Here is a 21,596-nt window from a genome sequence, read left to right as displayed (position 1 = left end):
GGCCAGGTACCCATACGCTATCATTAACATATACTTCAATAGGATTATCCATCCACGTGACTGGTGTTTCCATCTCCGTGGAGGCACTTTTCTTTGAATCTCCAATGGGTTCATTGTAGAACTTCAAATGTCTAGTGGGTATCCAAACAGGAAGCTGATTTTCTCCTGGCGAAACACAAGCAAAACCTCTCCCCCACATCACCACCTTCCCTATTTCCCATGTCTTATTTTTATTATCTTTCCACCAAATCAGTTTTCCTTCATGTGGGCTGTTCTTTTTACCAGTAGGTTGTTGTTCTGCAGAAGTAGTAGTCTGATTTCTATAAATGTTTAAAAATTTAAAGTATAGAGTGCTAGATTAAGTTGCATCTGAGGAGTGGTACACTCCTTACTGTCTCCCCCTTCTTTTTGTTTAACTAATTGAGATTTCAGTGTTCTATTAGTTCTTTCAACTATGGCCTGTCCTTGGGAATTATAGGGAATTCCTGTTGTATGTGAAATTTTCCACTGATGTAAGACTTTTTGGAAAGCTTTACTACAATATCCTGTTCCATTGTCAGTTTTAATTTTTTCTGGAACTCCCATTACAGCAAAACAAGATAATAGATGTTTTTTAACATGGGAAGTACTTTCTTGATTATCTGGCCCTAAACAATATAAAATCTTAGTACTTTGATATACTTCTGAGGCTGTGCCTACACCAACAAGTCCTGTAACAGCCTTTTGTTTAGGCCAATTTTTTGGCCACTGATTTAAAGAAATGAAAGAGACATCTGCTCCAGTGTCTACTAACCCTTCAAACTGTTTTCCTTGAATAATGGCCTTATGCACAGGTCTGTTCTCTGAGACGTGACTTGCCCAATATGCAGCCTTTCCTGTTGGATCAGTGCTTCCAATCCCTCCTGTTTTTTTATCTCATTATTTTCAACCTTAATATAAGGCAGGAGTAATAATTGAGCAATCCTGTCTCCTGGACTGGCACTCCAAGGAATTGAAGAGCTAATAACCAATTGAATTTCATCTTTATAGTCTGAATCAACCACACCAGTATGAATTTGAACTCCCTTGAGATTTAGACTTAATCTTCCTAAGATTAGTCCTACAGTCCCCTCAGGCAGTGGTGGGCCATATACTCCTGTGGGGATTTTTTGTGGGGGCTCCCCTGGAAGCAGAGAAACTGCTTTTTATTGTACATAAATCTACTGCTGCACTGCCACTTGTGGTGGGGGACAATTGTTGTATTGTGGTAACTGGCTCATTCCCTGAGGCACTTGGGACAGTGGGGATTGTAGTCCCTGAAAACCCTGAGGAACAAAGGGCTGAATTGGAAATGCCCCAGTTTGTTGCAGGGCCTGAGGCTGGCCCCTTTGCTGGTTTCCTGACAATGGTTGCCCATTTCTATCAAATTTAGAATGACATTGACTAGCCCAATATTTTCCTTTTTTACATCTTGGACATAAGTCAGGTGGCTCTTTACCTGTTGTCATAGTAGCTTGAATAGTTATATTTTGTTTATTTGAGACTGGGCAATTCTTTTTTAGATGACCAATTTGACCACAGTTATAAAATTTCCCTCCAAATGCTCTAACTTGTCCTCCTAAAGCAACTCCCGTTATTGCTTGAGCCATAAGCATAGCTTTATGCATAGCTCCTCCAATTCCATCACAGGCTTTTACATATTCTGAGATTACATCTGATCCTGTGGGAACCATTCCTTTTAATGGCTTAATGGCTGGTTGACACTCGGGATTGGTGTTTTTGTATGCCATCAACTCCACTATGACCTTACAGGCATTTTCATCGGCAATTAACTTCTGAGCAACATCTTGGAGCCTTGCCACAAAGTCAGGGTAGGGCTCTTTTGAACCTTGCCTTATTGTATTAAATGAGGGGCAGGCGGTTCCTGGGTCTTGGATTTTTTCCCAGGCTCTAAGGCAGATAGCTCAAACTTGCTCAATGGCCTCATTTTGCATTAATGCTTGTTGACTAACAGTGCTCCAATTTTGACCTGTTCCTAATAGTTGATCTGCATCTATGTTAACTGGAGGATTGTTAGCCCTATTTCTTTGGACCTGTTCTTGTGTCCCATCAATCCATCAAGTCTTAAACTAAAAATTGAGAGGGTAAGAGAGACGATTTTGCCAAAATCTCCCAATCATAAGGAATGAGTCTATGTCCATGAGCAATGGAATCTAATAATGTCTTCATATAAGGGGAGTTGGGTTCATACTGTTTTACTCCCTTTTTCATATCTTTTAGCATTTTTATAGAAAAAGACTCGTATCTGGCCTCAACTGTGGGAGGCTTTCCCTCTTGGACCCCTTCTCCAGGTGGTATCAGTTCTGACATTACTGGGAATTGCCACACCTCAATATCTCCTTGCTTTCTTGACTTATCAATAATTTCATGTAATGCACTACCCTGTTGACTAGGTGGTGCTGTAGGATTAAGTCTCATAGTGGGTGGCTGAGGGTATGGCACCCTGCCCCATGGTGCTGGGAGCGTTCCTGGATGTCCATACTGACTTTCTGGGGGTGGCCGATACGGAAGTTCAGCCAGCGGCCAGTATTGAGAAACTACTGGCAGTTGGGTCTTAATTTCTCTAACCTGCGTTTGAGGTTGTAATGCTACAGGCACCTGACCTGCTGGAAGAAGACTTGTTCCTCGTGGTTTAGATTCTGATGGACCCACTAATTCTGGACCTTTTCCTTCTAATTTTAACATTTTAGGATATATCACCTCCTGTAATTGATTATAGTCAACATTTTGCGTTGACTGAGCCATTACCGGCTCTGCTACATAGTCACAATGTAAACTTTCCATTTTTTTCCAGGATTTTCTCCCTGTCTCTTCTTTACAATCTATTACACAGCTTCCAGGGGCATCAGAAACTGAAATGCTATCTTCTGTTTGAAATGGTTCTAAAGCTGCTTTAATAATGGCCCAATCATTCCATACTGTAAGTGGGATGATTTTATCCTCCCTAACTGCTTGTTTTAGTTCTTTGTCAATTTTTTTCCAACCTTTTAGATCTAAAGTTCCTTGTTCTGGAAACCATGGGCAAAATTGTTCTATGTTTGAAATAGCTTGATTAGATTTTTTGTAGATACTCTAACTCTCCCCCTTTTTAAAAGAATTTTAATAAAGCTGAGATAAGAGGCATATACAACTTTTAGTTTTACTTTCAGTTTGCCCCATTGTTACCCTGGCTTCTTTCGAGTGCACAAGCTTACCGTAAGGCTGACTGTAGAAGTACTCGGGATCTCTCCTTGACTTGTCCTCAATGACCGCTTGAGCATACTTCACCCTAGAGAAAAGCACCCACGTTGGGCACCAGATGAAGGGGAGGGTTGCCCCTCCACACCTATGGGTGTTTCTCATTAGGTGGGATGAGAGACTTGGAAAAGAAAGAGACACAGAGACAAAGTATAGAGAAAGAAAAAGGGGCCCGGGGGGCCAGTTCAGCATGCAGAGGATCCACGCTGGCACCAGCCTCGGAGTTCCCTTAGTATTTATTGATCATCATCGGGCATGGCAGGATAATAGGATAGTAGTGGAGAGAAAGTCAGAAGGTAAACAAGTGAACAAATGTCTCTGCATCATAAACAAGGTAAAGAAAAAAGTGCTGCACTTTTGATGTGCATATACATAAACATCTTAATGCCTTAAAGAGCAGTATTGCTGCCAACATGTCCCACTTCCAGCCCTAAGGCAGTTTTCCCCTATTTCAGTAGATGGAATATACAATCGGATTTTACTCTGAGACATTCCATTGCCCAGAGATGGGCAGGAGACAGATGCCTTCCTCTTGTCTCAACTGCAAAGAGGCGTTCCTTCCTCTTTTACTAATCCTCCTCAGCACAGACCATTTATGGGTGTTGGGCTGGGGGATGGTCAGGTCTTTCCCTTCCCATGAGGCCATATTTCAGATTATCACATGGAGAGAAACTTTGGACAATACCTGGCTTTCCTAAGCAGAGGTCTCTGCGGCCTTCCGCAGTGTTTTGTGTCCCTGGGTACTTGAGATTAGGGAGTGGTGATGACTCTTAAGGAGCATGCTGCCTTCAAGCATTTGTTTAACAAAGCACATCTTGTGCAGCCCTTAATCCATTTAACCCTGAGTTGACACAGCACATGCTTCAGGGAGCACCGGGTTAGGGGTAAGGTTACAGATTAAAATAGAGTCTCTTATGTCTACTTTCTATACAGACACATTAACAATCTGATCTCTCTTCCTTTTCCTCACAGTAGACAAGATGATTCCGTTTACACAGATCTGGCAGTGGAAGAGCACACATGCAGGCAAAGTTGGAGCTGTCTCTAGAAGCCAGCTGTGATGGACAGTCTATGTGTCATTCACATTCCCTCTTCCAGCTAATTCTGGATTTCTGTCATTCTTGAAGCTGTAGACTGATAGAAACACAGCTGCTGAAGAACATGAGAGTATAATGTAGTCTACATTCAATTCTCTTTTTTCCACACCTTACTTGCTACAAGTATTAGTTCCTTTTCTCTATTAATCAGCGATAAATTTCATCATGCTATATCTTCTGTTGGGCAGTGTAACAGTTTACTTGAAAAAAAATAGGATACGTAAACTATTCCCTATTCTTTAAGTCATCAAAGATTTAATACTTAAAAAAAGAAAGATAGTAATAATAGACTATTAACTTAAACCACTAAGTTAACACTTTTCTAACGAAAAAAATATTAACTTAGTTTCTTCACAACATGACATTTTCAAAAGATAAAATTCCGTAAACTTAAAAACAACCCTGCAAAGTACTTAACAATTACAGTTGTATAAATGTCTCTTAATGACAATACACAAAGTACTTTCTGGAGCATGGGATAATTTATATGCATATACCAATATATTTGCAGAGATAATTTTTAGATTTACACATAAAATTCATATTATGCTTCCAGAACATAATAGTCATTGATTCCTTTACACACTAACACACTTGTCAGGATATGCAATTTTAAGTTATTTAATCAAATATATCTAAAATTTATGCTATATATTGATTAACATAGTATGTAAAATATTATATCCTATAAATTAAGATGATAAATCTGTTCATTTATTTATTACAAATGTAACATGGAACATTTTTCTCTACTTAATGGCAAAATGGAAAATAAATGCCTATCAGACTGTATTCTAAAATGAAACATTCTTGATATATTCTGATTAATGTTTACATTTTGCTAGCTTAATTTTCTCGGTTAGAATTCCTCTAATGAAAATGTAATGGTTAAAACATTAGCCATATTTAAACATATCACAGGAATTTTTAATGAATATTTCTGTCAGTGGTTTCAAGAATTCACATCGTGAGCTTTGTCCTTGGTCCAAAGAATCAATGCTCCTTTTACTGAGGGTTACTGTAGATACTTCCTGCATCTATGTGTGATCATAAAACACATGAAAATGGATTGCTTATTGTGGATCCAAAAATAGTTTTTAGTTTCTTCAGTTTCTGAATTTTCTTTTTTTTATTATTATACTTTAAGGTTTTAGAGTACACGTGCACAACGTGCAGGTTTGCTATATATATATATATATATATATGCCATGTTGGTGTGCTACACCCATTAACTCATCATTTAGCATTAGGTATATCTCCTAATGCTATCCCTCCCCCATCCCACCACCCCACAACAGGACCCAGAGTGTGATGTTCCCCTTCCTGTGTCCATGTGTTCTCATTGTTCAATTCCACCTATGAGTGAGAACATGCGGTGTTTGGTTTTTTGCCCTTGCGATAGTTTGCTGAGAATGATAGTTTCCAGCTTCATCCATGTCCCTGCAAAGGACATGAACTCACCCTTTTTATGGCTGCATAGTATTCCATGGTGTATATGTGCCACATTTTCTTAATCCAGTCTATCATTGTTGGACATTTGGGTTGGTTCCAAGTCTTTGCTATTGTGAATAGTGCCACAATAAACATATGTGTGCATGTGTCTTTATAGCAGCATGATTTATAATCCTTTGAGTATATACCCAGTAATGGGATGGCTGAGTCAAATGGTATTGCTAGTTCTAGATCCCTGAGGAATCACCACACTGACTTACTTCAAACTATACTACAAGGCTACAGTAACCAAAACAGCATGGTACTGGTACCAAAACAGAGATATAGACCAATGGAACAGAACAGAGCCCTCAGACATAATGCTGCATATCTACAACCATCTGATCTTTGACAAACCTATATAGGATTCCCTATATAATAAATGGTGCTGGGAAAACTGGCTAGCCATATGTAGAAAGCTGAAACTGGATCCCTTCCTTACATCTTATACAAAAATTAATTCAAGATGGATTAAAGACTTAAATGTTAGACCTAAAACCATAAAAACCATAGAAGAATACCTAGGCAATACCATTCAGGACATAGGCAGGAGCAAGGACTTCATGTCTAAAACATGAAAAGCAATGGCAACAAAAGCCACAACTGACAAATGGGATCTAAAACTAAAGAGCTTCTGCACAGCAAAAGAAACTACCATCAGAGTGAACAGGCAACCTACAGAATGGGAGAAAATTTTTGCAACCTACTCATCTGACAAAGGGCTAATATCCAGAATCTACAGTGAACTCAAACAAATTTACAAGAAAAAAACAAACGACCCCATCAAAAAGTGGGTGAAGGATATGAACAGACACTTCTCAAAAGAAGACATTTATGCAGCCAAAAATCAGATGAAAAAATGCTCATCATCACTGGCCATCGGAGAAATGCAAATCACAACCACAATGAGATACCATCTCACACCAGTTAGAATGGCAATCATTAAAAAGTCAGGAAACAACAGGTGCTGGAGAGGATGTGGAGAAATAGGAACACTTTTACACTGTTGGTGGGACTGTAAACCAGTTTCTGTATTTTCAAACGGGCTTCTCATTATTTCAGTCTTTCAGAGAAGTATAAAAGTACTCAAAGCATTACCAAAAATGTAAAAGTACTTAAACATAATGTCAATATTTACTGTACAAAGGTAGTTGCGTATTCTCACCTGCTGAAAAAATTTCTCCATAGAAAAACAAAGATCCTGCATTTGCACGAATATACAAAAAATTGTCCTAATTAATGGAAATTAACCTGGACAAGTTTATTATTTACTGGCACAAACAAACCAACAAACAATTTATCAACACTAAAATTTATTACTTGAATGTTTCTCTTCTCAGTAAATTATCATGAAGCAGTCATAACTACATTACTGTGATTGAGGATTTGTGATAACACTCGTGTCTAGCTATTAAGCTCTGGAGCTAACAAGGAAAATGCAGGGAATTAACTTTGAAAAAAAGTCTATGACAGAGCTTTCTCTTGCTTTTAATTAGGAAAGAAGTGGTATTAGAAATAAGCTCTTTGAATGACTGAAAAGTTGAAGAGTTCTGCTTAAATTAAATCTTTTAGTCATTCAAATGGTATATTCCTAAGACACTTCTTTTCTAATTAAATGCAGTCCTTCATATCTCCCCAATCTCATTCCAGGAAATTGAGAACTTTTCCAAATTTATAAGCAATGGTGAATACAACAAGGAAACATCAAACCTAGAGAACTACATGTCAACTGAAGGCATATTCTACCTTTGGTAGGAGTTTAACTCTTCAGATATCACATGAGTTTTCCTATCAGGAAAATAATTCTTCAATCTATGTGCGCAGACAGAGTCTATGAATTTTACATCATCACTATTTTAAATTAAAGAGATCGTAAGGTCAATATAGATTAGTTAGTTAGAATATTCAGAACAAATTAAAATGAAGTTATTTCTCCAAACACATTTTTCCCTAGAACAATCCCTAAAGAAAAAGACTTGGCTCTTGCCGAGGAAGAGTAGCTGAATGCCAAGTAATGTGTAAAGCCTGTAATGTAAATAAGAAAATTATAAGGTAAATTGAAAAATAAAATATGAGTTTCATATTATGAAATATTTAGGGAAGACAAGTAATATTTCAGCCAGAATGAACCAGACTCATATTTTCTTACCCAAATATAAAACCAGCAAAGAGGTGCCTTACCCTTGCTGTTAGAAGTCTGTGCCCAGGAAGCCCTGAAGCTCAAAGTCAGAGAGCCTTGAACTGAAGTTGATGTTCTACTTATCTGAAAGATAGATAGTCATAGTTCTGCAATTTTAGGTTAGACTACAGGATTTTGAACAAGGCCTGAATTTGTGTCAGATGCAACCATAATGTTATGTAGTCCATTAATTCAATCCCTTTATTTTAGTCCAATATTAATTCAATAACAATTTTTACAACAAAAAAATTGTAATTTTCCAACAAAGGAATCATCGCCTAAGGATTTACATTGCTCATTCCATAAATTGGCTTGTCATTGGCTCCACTGAGCACATTTGCCTCATTATATGTTTAGTTAAATACTGGAACTTCTGTGTCATAAGGGCCTTGGTATAGACTTTCATAAATACTTACCTGAACCAGCTAAAGATATTTATCATGCAATAGGCACCACTAAACATGATTTATCATGTAATAGCCACCATTAAAAGTTGGCAGTTTTCAACTTGCCTAATAAATTGATTAAATCTAACCACTCAAAATGTAATTTGGATGATTTCTAAGTTTTAAAGAGCACATCTAGACACTATATTCACTTATTGGTAAGTGGTAAAAGATGCACAAACGGATCTTTAATTCTGAAAAATGATCTGATGTGAGCAAAGGTATTATGCATTAAATTATGACTGCAAGGCCGGGCGCGGTGGCTCACGCTTGTAATCCCAGCACTTTGGGAGGCCGAGGCGGGCGGATCACGAGGTCAGGAGATCGAGACCACGGTGAAACCCCGTCTCTACTAAAAATACAAAAAATTAGCCGGGCGTGGTGGCGGGCGCCTGTAGTCCCAGCTACTCGGAGAGGCTGAGGCAGGAGAATGGCGTGAACCCGGGAGGCAGAGCTTGCAGTGAGCCGAGATCGCGCCACTGCACTCCAGCCTGGGTGACAGAGCGAGACTCCGTCTCAAAAAAAAAAATTATGACTGCAAGATGGAGAACTAATACAAGAGGAAGGCATAATCCTCTTTGTTCCTTCCAGCTGAAGTAGTTCTTTGACTTCCATTTATCTGAATGAGACAAAAGCTTTCCATTTATCTGAATGAGGCAAAAGTGTTTGTTAGCTCAGATAATGTGTACAACAGCCCAGAATTTGAATTTATTTGCTCCAATGAAAAAATACATTGAAAATATTAACTGATGTAGATATTGCCTCAAAATATGCCATAGTCTACAGTAATTCACTATAACCCATATTTATTGCCAAAGTGGACAGTAAAATATAGATACAATATATATTTATCTTCTAAGAAAGCAGAAATCACTTGTTTTACACCAAATTTAAAATAAGAAAAAATAGAAGAGCTAGAAAAATATGAAACAAAAAACTTTATTATTTATTTATTTATTTTTTATTATTATGCTTTAAGTTTTAGGGTACATGTGCACAATGTGCAGGTTTGTTACATATGTATATATGTGCCATGTTGGTGTGCTGCATACATTAACTGATCATTTAGCATTAGGTATATCTCCTAATGCTGTCCCTCTCCCCTCCCCCCACCCCACAACTGTCCCTGGAGTGTGATGTTCCCCTTCCTGTGTCTATGTGTTCTCATTGTTCAATTCCCATCTATGAGTGAGAACATGCAGTGTTTGGTTTTTTATCCTTGCGATAGTTTACTGAGAGTGATGACTTCCAGTTTCCTCCATGTCCCTACAAAGGACATGAACTCATAAGTAAAGAATTTCTGGGGATAACACTTCAAAGAAAAGCCAGAGTGCTAAACCATGCCTTTGGGTTCTTTTCTCTAAAAGTACAGAGTAAGTCTACAGTCACAAATGAAAGCCTGAAAAGCAGGGTGACCTTTATACTGATGTTGTTCTCTGAAGAATAAGTGAAACTCAAAATCTACCAAGGAAAAGAATCCTTTGTGAACAACGAGGCTTTCATTTGAGACTACAGAGTACTTTATTCCTGGAGTAATGATGAATAGACAAAGGAGTAGGGATGAATAGACAATGGAATAGCATGCAGAGAAACCCAAGCCTAGCTTAGGTCAACTCATTTCTTCATTGGATTAATGTTGTCTGGCATTTTTATATCTTCAGTCTTAGCTGCTGGCTAGAAAAATAGTCAATCCTCTTTTAAAGAAAATCAACATAATAAAAGTCTTAATATGTCTTGCAATTTTTATATCCAAAATGCTGCACCCAAAATAACAAAGTATAGGAGAAGACAAAGCCTGATCATAAGACAAAAGCAAAATAAAATGATATAGATGATTCAAATAATGAAAAACAAGCATTTCTTAATGTGCCTCTTGTATACAAATAATTAAAAAACAAGATGCATAATACATTGAACCAACTAAATGTGAAAACTAACATATTAAATAAACACAATTTAGAACTTAATGGTTGAATGTAACAGAAAATTAGAAACAGTTAAAGAGAGAAATAGTCAACTAGAGGAAAGATTAGAATAAAATATGAAGAACAAAGCAGAAAGCGATAAAGTAAATGCAGAAAATGGTATAAAAGAACTATAAAGTTCACAGTGAGAAACTCTAATGTACATTTATGTATAATTGCAGAAAGATGATAGGTAAAATACTTGAAGATATATGGCTGTATATATGTATGTGTGTATATATATATATATATATATTTAGGTTCAGGAGTACATGTTCAGGCTTGTTATATAGGAAAACTCTATGTCATGGGGGTTTGGTGGATAGGAAATTTCATCACCTGAGTAATAAGCATAGCATTTGATAGGTATTTCTTCTGATATTTTCCCTACTCCCACCTGCCCCTGTTAAGAAGGGCTCAGGGTGTGCTGTTCCCCTTCTAGTATCCATGTGTTCTCTTTGTTTAGCTTGAACAGCCAGTCTTATCTCCCACTTATAAGTAAGAACATGCAGTATTTTTTGCAGTTTGCTTAGTATAATGGCCTCTGGGTCTATCCATGGTGTTTTGCACATGGGTCTATCATGTGCAAAGGACATGATCTCTATGTTTTTATCACTGCATAGCATTCCATAATGTATATATACAATTTTTTAATCCAGTCTACTGTTGATGAGTATTTCGTTTGATTCTATGTCTTTGCTATTGTAAATATTGCTGTAATTAACATATGTGATATGGTTTGGCTGTGTCTCCACCCGGATCTTGTCTTGAATTCACAGGTGTTGTGGGACAGATGAGTGGAAGGTAATTGAATTATGGGGTAGGTCTTTCCCATGCTGTTTTCTTGATTGTGAATAAGACTCACAATTTCTGATGGTTTCATAAGGGGAGTTTGCCTGCCCAAGCTAACTCTTACTGCTATCATTCATGTAAGACAGGACTTGTCCCCCCTTACCTTCTACCATGATTGTGAGGCCTCCCCTGCCACTGGAAACTGTTAAGTCCACTAAACCTTTCTTTTGTAATTGCCCATTCTTGGGAATGTCTTTATCAGCAGTGTGAAAATTGACTAATACAGTAAACTGGTACCAGTAGAGTGGGGCACTACTGAAAAGATACCCAAAAATAAGGAAGCAACTTTTTTTTTTTTTTTTTTTTGAGACGGAGTCTCACTCTGTCACCAGGCTGAGGGCAGTGGCATGATCTCAGCTCACTTCAACCTCTGCCTCCTGGGTTCAAGCGATTCTCCTGCCTCAGGCTCCCAAGTAGCGGGGACTACAGATGTCTGTCACCACGCCTGGCTAACTTTTGTATTGTTTAGTAGAGACAGGGTTTCACCATATTGGCCAAGATGGCCTCAATCTCTTGACCTCATGATCCACCTGCATCAGCCTCCCAAGGTGCTGGGATTACAGGTGTGAGCCACCACACCTGGACAGGAAATGACTTTCAAATTGGGTAACAGACAGATGTTGGAAAAATTTTGAGGGCTCAGAAGAAGACAGGAAAATGTGGGCATGACTGGAATTTTCTAGAGGCTTGTTGAATGGCTTTGAGTAAAATATGGATAATGGTATGGACAATGAAATCCAGGCTGAGGTGGTAGCAGATGGAGATGAGGAACTTGTTGGGAACTGGAGCAATGGTGACTCTTGTTAAATTTTAGCAAAGAGACTGGCAGGTTTCTGCCCCTGCCCTAGAGATTTGTGGAACTTTGAACTTGAGAGAGATTATTTCAGGTATCTGTCTGAAGAAATTTCTAAGCAGCAAAGCATTAAAGATGTGACATGGGTGCTGTTAAAGGCATTCAGTTTTATAAGGGAAGCAGAGCATTAAAGTTTAAAAAAATGCAATGTGACAATGCGATAGAAAAGTAAATCCCATTTTCTGAGGAGAAATTCAAGCAGCCTGCAGATATTTGCACACGCAATGAGGAGCGAATGTTAATCCCCAAGACACTGTGGAAAATGCCTCCAGGGCATGTCAGAGAACTGTGTGGCAGCCCCTCCCATCTCTGGCCCTGAGGTCTAGAAGGAAAAATGGTTTCATGGGCCTGACCAGCATCCCTCTGTTGTGTGTAGTCTAGGGACTTGGTGCACTGCATCACAGCTGCTCCAGCCGTGACTAAAAGGGGGAAAGGCACAGTTCAGGCTGTGGCTTCATAGGGCGCAACCCCAAAGCCTTGGCAGCTTACATGGGTGTTCAGCCTGCAGGTACATGCAGAGAATGTATGGAGATGCCTGGATGTCCAGGAAGAAGTTTGCTGCAGGGCAGGGAACTCATGGAGAACCTCTGTTAGGGTAGTGTGGAAGGGAAAATTGGGGTCAGAGCCCCCACAGGGAGTCACCACTGGGGTGCTGCCCAGTGGAGCTGTGAGAAGACAGCCTCCATCCTCCAGACTCTAAAACGGTAGATACAGTGACAGCTTGCACCTTGCACCTGGAAAAGCCACAGACACAACACCAGCCTATGCAACCAGCCAGGAGGAAGGCTATACCCTGCAAAGCCACAGGGGCAGAGCCATACAAGACCATGGGAGTTCACCTCTTGCATCAGCATGACTTGGATGTGAGACATGGAGTTCAAGGAGGTCATTTTGAAGCTTTAAGATTTGACTGCTTTACTGGATTTTGGACTTGCATGGGCCCTGTAGCCCCTTTATTTGGCCAATTTCCCCCATTTCTAATGACTATATTTACCCAATGCCTGCAGCCCCACTGTATCTAGAAAGTGACTAACTTGCTTTTGATTTTGCAGGCTCATAGGCAGAAGGGACTTGCCTTGTCTCAGACAAGACTAGGACTGTGGGCTTTTGAGTTAATGCTGAAATGAGTTAAGAATTTGGGGGACTGTTGGGAATTCACTATTGGTTTTGAAACGTGAGGACATGAGATTTGGGAGGGGCCAGGAGGCAGAATGATATGGTTTGGCTGTGTCCCTACCCAAATCACATCTTGAATTCCCACATGTTGTGGGAGGGACTTGATGCGAGGTAATCAAATCACTGGAGTAGGTCTTTCCCATGCTGTTCTCATGATAGCAAATAAGTCTCAGGAGATCTGATGGTTTTATAAGGGGTAGTTTGCTTGAATAGCTCTCCCTTTGCCTGCTGCCATCCATGTAAGACACAAGTTGCTCCTCCTTGCCTTCTGCCATGATTGTGTGGCCTCTCTAGCCTCTTGGAACAGTAAGCCCATTAAACCTTTTTCTTTTGTAAATTGCCAAACTCGGGTATGTCTTTATAAGCAGTTTTAAAAACAGACTAACATATGCACTGATGTATTTTTATAATAGGACAATTTATGTTCCTTTGAGCATAAAATCAATAATGAGATTGCTGGGTGAACTGTTAATTCTGTTTCTAGGTCACTGAGGGATTGTCACACTGCTTTCCATAAAGATTGAACGAATTTACACTCCCACCAGCAGTGTATAAGCATTCTGTTTTCTCAGCAAATACTACCTACCAAAGCTTGTAAAGTCAGCCAAAATCTTAGTTGTACTAATTAGAAAATGATAAAGACTGAAAAACTAATGCACTAAACATTCATTTAAGAATTCATTTCACATAGCATAATGCACTCCAGGTTCATCCATGTTACTGCAAGTGATCTCAAAACATCATATGGTACTCTATACATACATATTATTATTATTCATCAATTAAAAGTGCAATAAAATAATGAAGTTATTCAAGTCCTCCAGGTCCATACACATTGCCAAAAATGGCAGAATTTTCTTATTTTTTAAGGTTGAATAATATTGGGTTATAGATATATTTATTGCATAATATTGTATTACCTATATAGGACACAAATTTTGAGCTATGCAGAATGAATAAATTCTCATAATCTAAGGTACAGCATGAAGACTACAATTAACAATATCATATTAGGTATACAGATACATATATATCACTCCACATTAGATATGTATTAACTTTACCCACTCATCTTTGACAGACTTTTGTGTTCATATCCTGATTACTATGAATAATGCTGCAGTATACATGGAAGTGCAAGCACCTTTCAAAATATTGATTTTCTTTCCTTTAAATATATTACAAGAAGTCAGATTGCTAGATCTTATTTTTCATTATAATTTTTTGAGGAAACTCCATAGAGTTTCCTATAATAGCCACAGTAATTTACATTTCCAACAATACTACACAAGAATTCCTTTCTCTACCGAAACATAAATGCCACATAATCTCACATATGTGTGCAATCTAAAAAAAGTCAAACACGTAAAAGGCAGAGACTAGAATGGTGGTTGCCAGGGGTTGGGGCTGAAGAAAATAACATGTTGGTCAAAGGCTACAAAGTTTCAGTAATGCAGTATGAATAAGTTCTGAAGAGTTCATGTACAGCACGTTGATTGTAATTCCTAATACATATGGGATACATGAAATTTGCTAAGAGAATATATATATATTTTTTAATTTTATTATTATACTTTAGGTTATAGGGTGCATGTGCACAATGTGCAGGTTTGTTACATATGTATCCATGTGCCATGTTGGTTTGCTGCACCCATTAACTCATCATTTAGCATGAGGTATATCTCCTAATGCTGCCCCTCCCCCATCCCCCAACCCCACAACAGTCCCTGGAGTGTGATGTTCCCCTTCCTGTGTCCATGAGTTCTCATTGTTCAATTCCCACCTGTGAGTGAGAACATGCGGTGTTTGGTTTTTTGTCCTTGCGACAGTTTACTGAGAATGATGTTTTCCAGTTTCATCCATGTGCCTACAAAGGACATGAACTCATCATTTTTTATGGCTGCATAGTATTCCATGGTGTATATGTGCCACATTTTCTTAATCCAGTCTATCGTTGTTGGACATTTGCGTTGGTTCCAAGTCGTCTTAAATGTTCTTATCACAAATAAAGGTAACTATGTGAGATAATGGATACATTAGCTTCATAGTGGTAATCACTTCACAATGTATACATATATCAAACATTATATTGTACACTTTAAGTACACAAAATATTTGTGAAGAAAACCTCAGTAGCACTAGAAAGAATGAAAACAAACTATGTTTGAAAGACTACAACAAAAAACATTACCAATTTGCTTGGTATGGAAAAGCAGGTGAAACTGGACAAATGCTGCACAGTACTCTTCCTGCAAGGTGATATTGAAGCACTGAGGTGAAGCAAAAGCATCCCAGTGAGCGGTATTTTGAGGATTATGTTTGGTTTTCCATTTCATGTGGAAAGAGAAATAGCCTGAGTTAGGTGTCCACAAAGACTCGGGAACATGGCTAACAGATTTGATAAGATATTGAGGAAATTTGAAATTTAAAAATGGAAAAGAGATTACAAAGCATTTGGAGTGGTATGGATATCCAAGAATGGGCACCAAATGCACAGTTAGTTTCTCACATAAATGCCTATAAAAGAGAATCCACTGCAGAGGAGCCTTGCAGAAATGTGGTTAGCAACGTGAACTATATTTTAGATATCAGTCAGGCCTTTTTTTTATTCCAGTCATCTTTGTAGTCCCTGTGGCAGTGATGAATACTTTACAAGGACTCAAAAAACATAATCTGCCTTTCACCATGGCTGTTGCGGCTACTGTCAATGCTCAAGGTCCAAGATGCCATAAGCAATGTCCATTACTGACTCTCTAACATGACACAAATAGCTAGGGAAACCAGCCAACATCCCTATTCCAGCTTACTTTATTGCAAATCTCAATGTGGTGGAGACAGCATCTTGTCATTATATTATATATTCTGGTTATATGATTGTCCCAGTACTTTAGTCTTATTTATTATTCATGGGGATGATTCATTGCCATGGTACAACAATCACTGTCATTTCTAACCAGGGGATATCTTTTCTAGTAAATAAAGTAAAGCAAATTACTCAACACCATAGAATTCACCACTGTGACTACATTTCCCATCACCTAGAAGATATTGTCTAGATAGAACGTTGGAATGGCCTCCTAAAGGGTGAGTCATGGTGCCACCCTGAACATTCCACCCTAAAAACTTGGAATGCTTTCTTCTATATGTCTGACACACAGTATGTGCTCAGTAATTTTAGTCAACATAAACCTTGTGTCACATGTATTTACAGGAGATTATCTTCACAGTGATAAACATTCCCCATGCAGCCTAATCAATGTCCTTCTCCATTTCAATATACACAAGATCCAATTCCACATGTTCCTATGATTATTGTCATTTTAATTATCTAGATTCAAATTTTTTTAACAAAATTAATTATTTTCTTCAAGAAAAGGACCATATTTCCTGCTTGTACTTTAAGGTTACCTGAACCTAAATATTAACCTGGATGCAAAAAGGGACTACTCTGAGAAAGGGCATGAGACCTTTATTGAGGTGGCTTTCTGCAACGTCTAAATACACTGAAAGGGCTATCATCTGACTGCTGTCTACTAACAGAACACCCAACAGCTGGAAAAATAAATTCTTCTTTCCTAAATGAAGGGCAAGGCAGAGCCTCTTCATATAGACCATAATATAGCCCTTATGCCACTTGAATTTATATATTCTTAGACATTATCAGAACAGCTCTTTTAGGATTCTCTTACTTGAGGGGAACTAGAAGAGAAAGATTCAATGACAAACTATGTCTCTTGCAACTGCAGCTGATCTCAGCGTTGCCACTGCCATTTACCAACTTCTTCCTTATCAATTTTTTCCCGTTTCACCTTCCACTAGCATCTCTGCAGATCTCATTACTTATTGAATGGGATAGTCCAGACTTTCATCCTCAAAATGTCTCATCCCTGTTCATTATACCCATTCAGGAAAGGACTCCTGTACTTTCTCATTTATTATCACTATTGGAAAAGGAAATGCCAAGATGTGTTCAAGTAAGTAAACTGGAAGAAAAAAGTATTATTTCTTGCAGCCATTGTGTTATAACATCTCCATTCCACATCACAATCAGGTCAATTACCTCTGCCACAGTTGTGGGAAGAGCGCTCTCTAACTCAATACAGATAACAACCCTTCTTGTGATAGGAGAGCTAGATTTAATCCAATATTGTGGCTCATGGGACAAAACAAACAAAGAAAAGCCTTCTTTAAAAACATAATTGATCCATTTTATTAACTCACCTTGAATATTTTCATAATATTAAAAAATGAAATTATGTTAGCCTATCAATATTCTTATATTTCACAAAAGTTTGAATTCAGTGTTCTATCATTTGAACCAAAAACATGCTAACTGAAACAGCTGCATTTTAAATGTATTTATGGAATGGTTTTAACTTACAAGTACTTTTATTTATTTATCTTTATATTTCAAACAGCACCATATTATTTTAATTGTTATAAAATTGTAATCTGTCTTATTCAGAATGATTCATTAGTCTTTCAAAATTTTAATTACAAATCTTATATCTTTGGGCTTCCAGATCAACTTTTAGAATTAAAGGAATATCCAGAATAGTTTGCTTTTATGTGGAAAGAAATGCAACATATGGTTGCCATTTTGCCCAAAGATATATACTTAGCATAACGCCATAATTTGGTGAAATGAAACTTAGATGTGAACATAATCAAAATAAATTAATTCATTACTTTGATAATATTGTAATAGTTTCTTCCTCAGAAGAAGCAACGTGGAAAAGCACGGGGACTACAGTAAATATAAGTAGTCAAATGTCATTGATCAGTCTAGTCAACAAACAGAGCTTAGACTAATCACGCAAGATTCTGGGAATAGCATGGGTCCTGACCATCAGAGACATTTCACAAACCTTAGCAATTATACCATTAGATCTCCAACATACAGTGATAAGAAATAAATGACAAGGGCTCTAGAAGATTCCTAATGGGAAGTTGCTCATGCAATGCCGTTAGACCTAAGAACCTAATGCAGTCATTTTTGGAGGCGTAATATATATGAACATATGCAAACTGGAGACTCTTGCAGAAATCCACTCCTGCCACTCTGTGATGATTATTGGGATTTGGGATTCAATAATTCCTGATAGATCGGCCAGAGGAAGCCCATTGGAAAGGCAACTAATGAGAAGTTATTGGGCTTTCAAAGAGACATAACTTAATGTCATTAGTGGCAAAGCTTAACAAAATATCTTAATAAAATGGAAATAGTATGTAAAGAAATGTATTTTAGGAGGCAGCTCTGGGAAGTATATCATATTCATAACCATAACTTTCAGAAAAAAGGAACTTCTCACATAGGTTTCCACTCCTGCTGCTCAGTGGTATGAATGCAATTATACATTTCCAGTTTCAAAGATATCTGTGAGTATGGTGCTTATATATTCTACAAAGTCTTCAAGTAAATCACACTGAAGAAAGCACCATTGCCTTCCCTTGTGAACAGAAACATCTATTTAATTGCCTAGACCTCTCTTTCTCCATTGTGTGCTGGGCATGTGGAAGAAATTCCCTGTCTCAATAGATCTGTAAATACAGAAAAACCATAATTTAAAAAGTGCACAATAGAAATTGCACCCAAGGATCCCATCCACACTCTGTCTAGATATAGAATTTGAGTTCTTGAACATTTAAACAGATGCCATGATGAGATGACATCTCTATGAGTTTGGAGATTCTAAATCCTGCCTTCCCAACCTAGTATACCTGAATTGCCTTTAGATGTCTAACAGTATCATGGCAAATATGTTGTCTACATATACCTCTACTAAAAGAAGAGAAACACCCTTATTATTTATTTATTTGTATATGTATTTATTTATTTATTTATTTTGAGATGGTGTCTCACTCTGTCACCCAGGCTGGAATGTAGTGGCACAATCTCAGCTCACTGAAACCTCCACCTCCTGGGCTCAAGTGACTCTGCTGCCTCAGCCTCCTGAGTAGCTGGGACTAGAGGCACGTGCCACTACGCCCAGCTAATTTTTGTATTTTTTAGAAGAAATACTGTCTAGAGTGGTCTCAAATGCCTGATTTCGTGATCCACCCACCTCAGCCTCCCAAAATGGTGGGATTACAGGCATGAGCCACCACATGCAGCCAGAACACCCTTATTCTAACTATAGTTCAGTTTTTACACCAGAGTTTTTTCATAGCAATTCTCATCTCTAAATTTCTCAGTGGTTAGATTAATGGATTCAACTTGGGTGTGATAAATGTATAAAACACAGTCATGAATTTACCAATAGGGAAGTTTGAAACAGGTCTAACATACATGAAAATACAGGGAACAAAAAAGAGGACAACCACGGTAATGTGAGAGCTGCAGGTAGAAAGGGTTCTATGCCTCCCTTCCTGACTATAAGTTTTAAGGAAGTTTAGGATGACTCCATAGGAGGTTAGTAGAAGGGAGAAGATGACCATACAGATTGCTCCACCACTGGCAATCGCAGTGAGCCCTATAAGGTAGGTGTCAGTGTATGCCAGTTCCAGTAATGGGTACATGTCACAGACAATGTGGTCAATGACATTGGGGCCACAGAAAGGGAGACTGTACACAATAACCATTTGAAACATAGAATGCAAAATCCTTCAGTCACGGCCACCACCAACAGAAGGATGCAAACCAGTCAATTCACGGTGATCAAATAGTGCAGTGGCTAACAGATGGCCACATAGCGATCATAGGCCATCCCCACCTAAAGAAAGACTTCAACACCACCACATAGGTGGTCTGCAAATAGCTGGCCCATGCAAGCCAGGAAAGAAACAGACTTTTTATCACAGAGTACATCTATCATCAATTTAGGAGAAAATTAAGTGGAATATACAGCATCCATAAATGACAGGCAGGTGAGGAAGAAGTACATTGGGGAGCCCAAAGAGGGAGGGGCAAAAATGGTCACCACAATGAGCAGGTTGCCCACCATAGTCACAATGTATGTGAATAAAAACATTACAAATAATGCTTTTTGCCTTTTTGCACATCAGGATCCTGAGTGAGGGCCAGGAGGACAAATTCTGTAACATTGTTACTAGGTCCCATTTACTCTTCTCTAAGGCTTGTATCAGAGTTGAGAGCTCAGAAGGACAGGACCTGTAATGAAACAGTGAACAGGAGCATGAATACATCCATGATGTCACAGAGCACATCTTCATCTGTATGTCTTCAACAGTGGTTTATGCACAATAAACATTTAGTAAGTCTCTATTGAGTTGCTCATCTCCTCAAAGATTATAGGTTAAGCCTATAGGTAACAGCTTCTGTCTCTTAAGCTTTAGTGAATATTCTATACAGAAGAAGAATCAAATGCCCAACAGCCATTCATACTTTCATAACTCCCTATTTAAAACATATTTCTTGGCACAACAGATAGCTATGGTGAATAGGCAACAGATTCTTGGTCTCAAGAAACCTACTTTATGGTGGTGGTAATAAACTCTAAATAAGAAAATTGGCATAGATTCAGTCCTTTGAGTTTGTAGTTGTTGTGGTATCTTTAGTTTATGATCAGTGTAGCATCAAAAATAACATCCTCTGAAATATCTCCATCAGTACTGTGGAATTCCACTGTTAGACATTTGGTCCTTGATTTCTCAACGGATGTTCAGTCTTTATGAATATCTCATTAAATGTCAAGAGACAGGACATTAACCGGTATAAATAGTAAAATATTATTTATCACATTATTCCCTGTGGCAATTACTTAGTATGACTGTCTTTTCACCTTATAAGGAGCTATAAGTCTCTAGATCATATCCTTGCCTATGTCATTATTTTTTATCACACTTACAACAATATCCTGATTTTCAGCAACTAATTTTGAACTCCAGTGAACTAACTCATGATTATCATCAACTGCCACATTAGTAGTGAGTATTTTTTTCTAAATTCTTTGGGTGAACTTGATAGATTAGATACCAAGAGTACTAAAAAATAGAACCTTCATGTCCAGATTCCAAAAAAAGCATACTCAAAGAGAAATTCCAAGTTCACTGTAAGGTGGCATGGATTTCAGTCATTTTCTGAATGCATTTAGAAACCTGTCTCAGTTTTCTTACTGGAAAACAGTGTGATTAAATTAGATAAACTGAGAATCCTTCCTAGTCAACCACCTACGAAACTAGTAGTACACCTCTCCCTTATTCTATTCTGCTGATTTTTTTTCATTTTTATATATTTATAATTAGCAATTTCCAAGCTCATGCCTGTTACATGAATAATGGTAGTCAGTGCTAGATATTTCA

At 38.0% G+C, this 21,596-nt stretch overlaps 2 pseudogenes; both read right to left on the bottom strand.

Annotated features, from left to right (window-relative positions):
* Window positions 1-1,110: 1,110 nt before the first annotated feature.
* LOC131383568 (endogenous retrovirus group K member 8 Gag polyprotein-like) lies at window positions 1,111-3,197 on the bottom strand (annotated as a pseudogene).
* Window positions 3,198-19,532: 16,335 nt separating this feature from the next.
* LOC116467832 (olfactory receptor 4A8-like) lies at window positions 19,533-20,278 on the bottom strand (annotated as a pseudogene).
* Window positions 20,279-21,596: the final 1,318 nt, after the last annotated feature.

Source organism: Hylobates moloch, unplaced genomic scaffold (assembly GCF_009828535.3).
Source record: "Hylobates moloch isolate HMO894 unplaced genomic scaffold, HMol_V3 SCAFFOLD_5, whole genome shotgun sequence".
Taxonomy (NCBI): domain Eukaryota; kingdom Metazoa; phylum Chordata; class Mammalia; order Primates; family Hylobatidae; genus Hylobates; species Hylobates moloch.
This window is presented reverse-complemented; position numbering and strand designations above follow the sequence as displayed.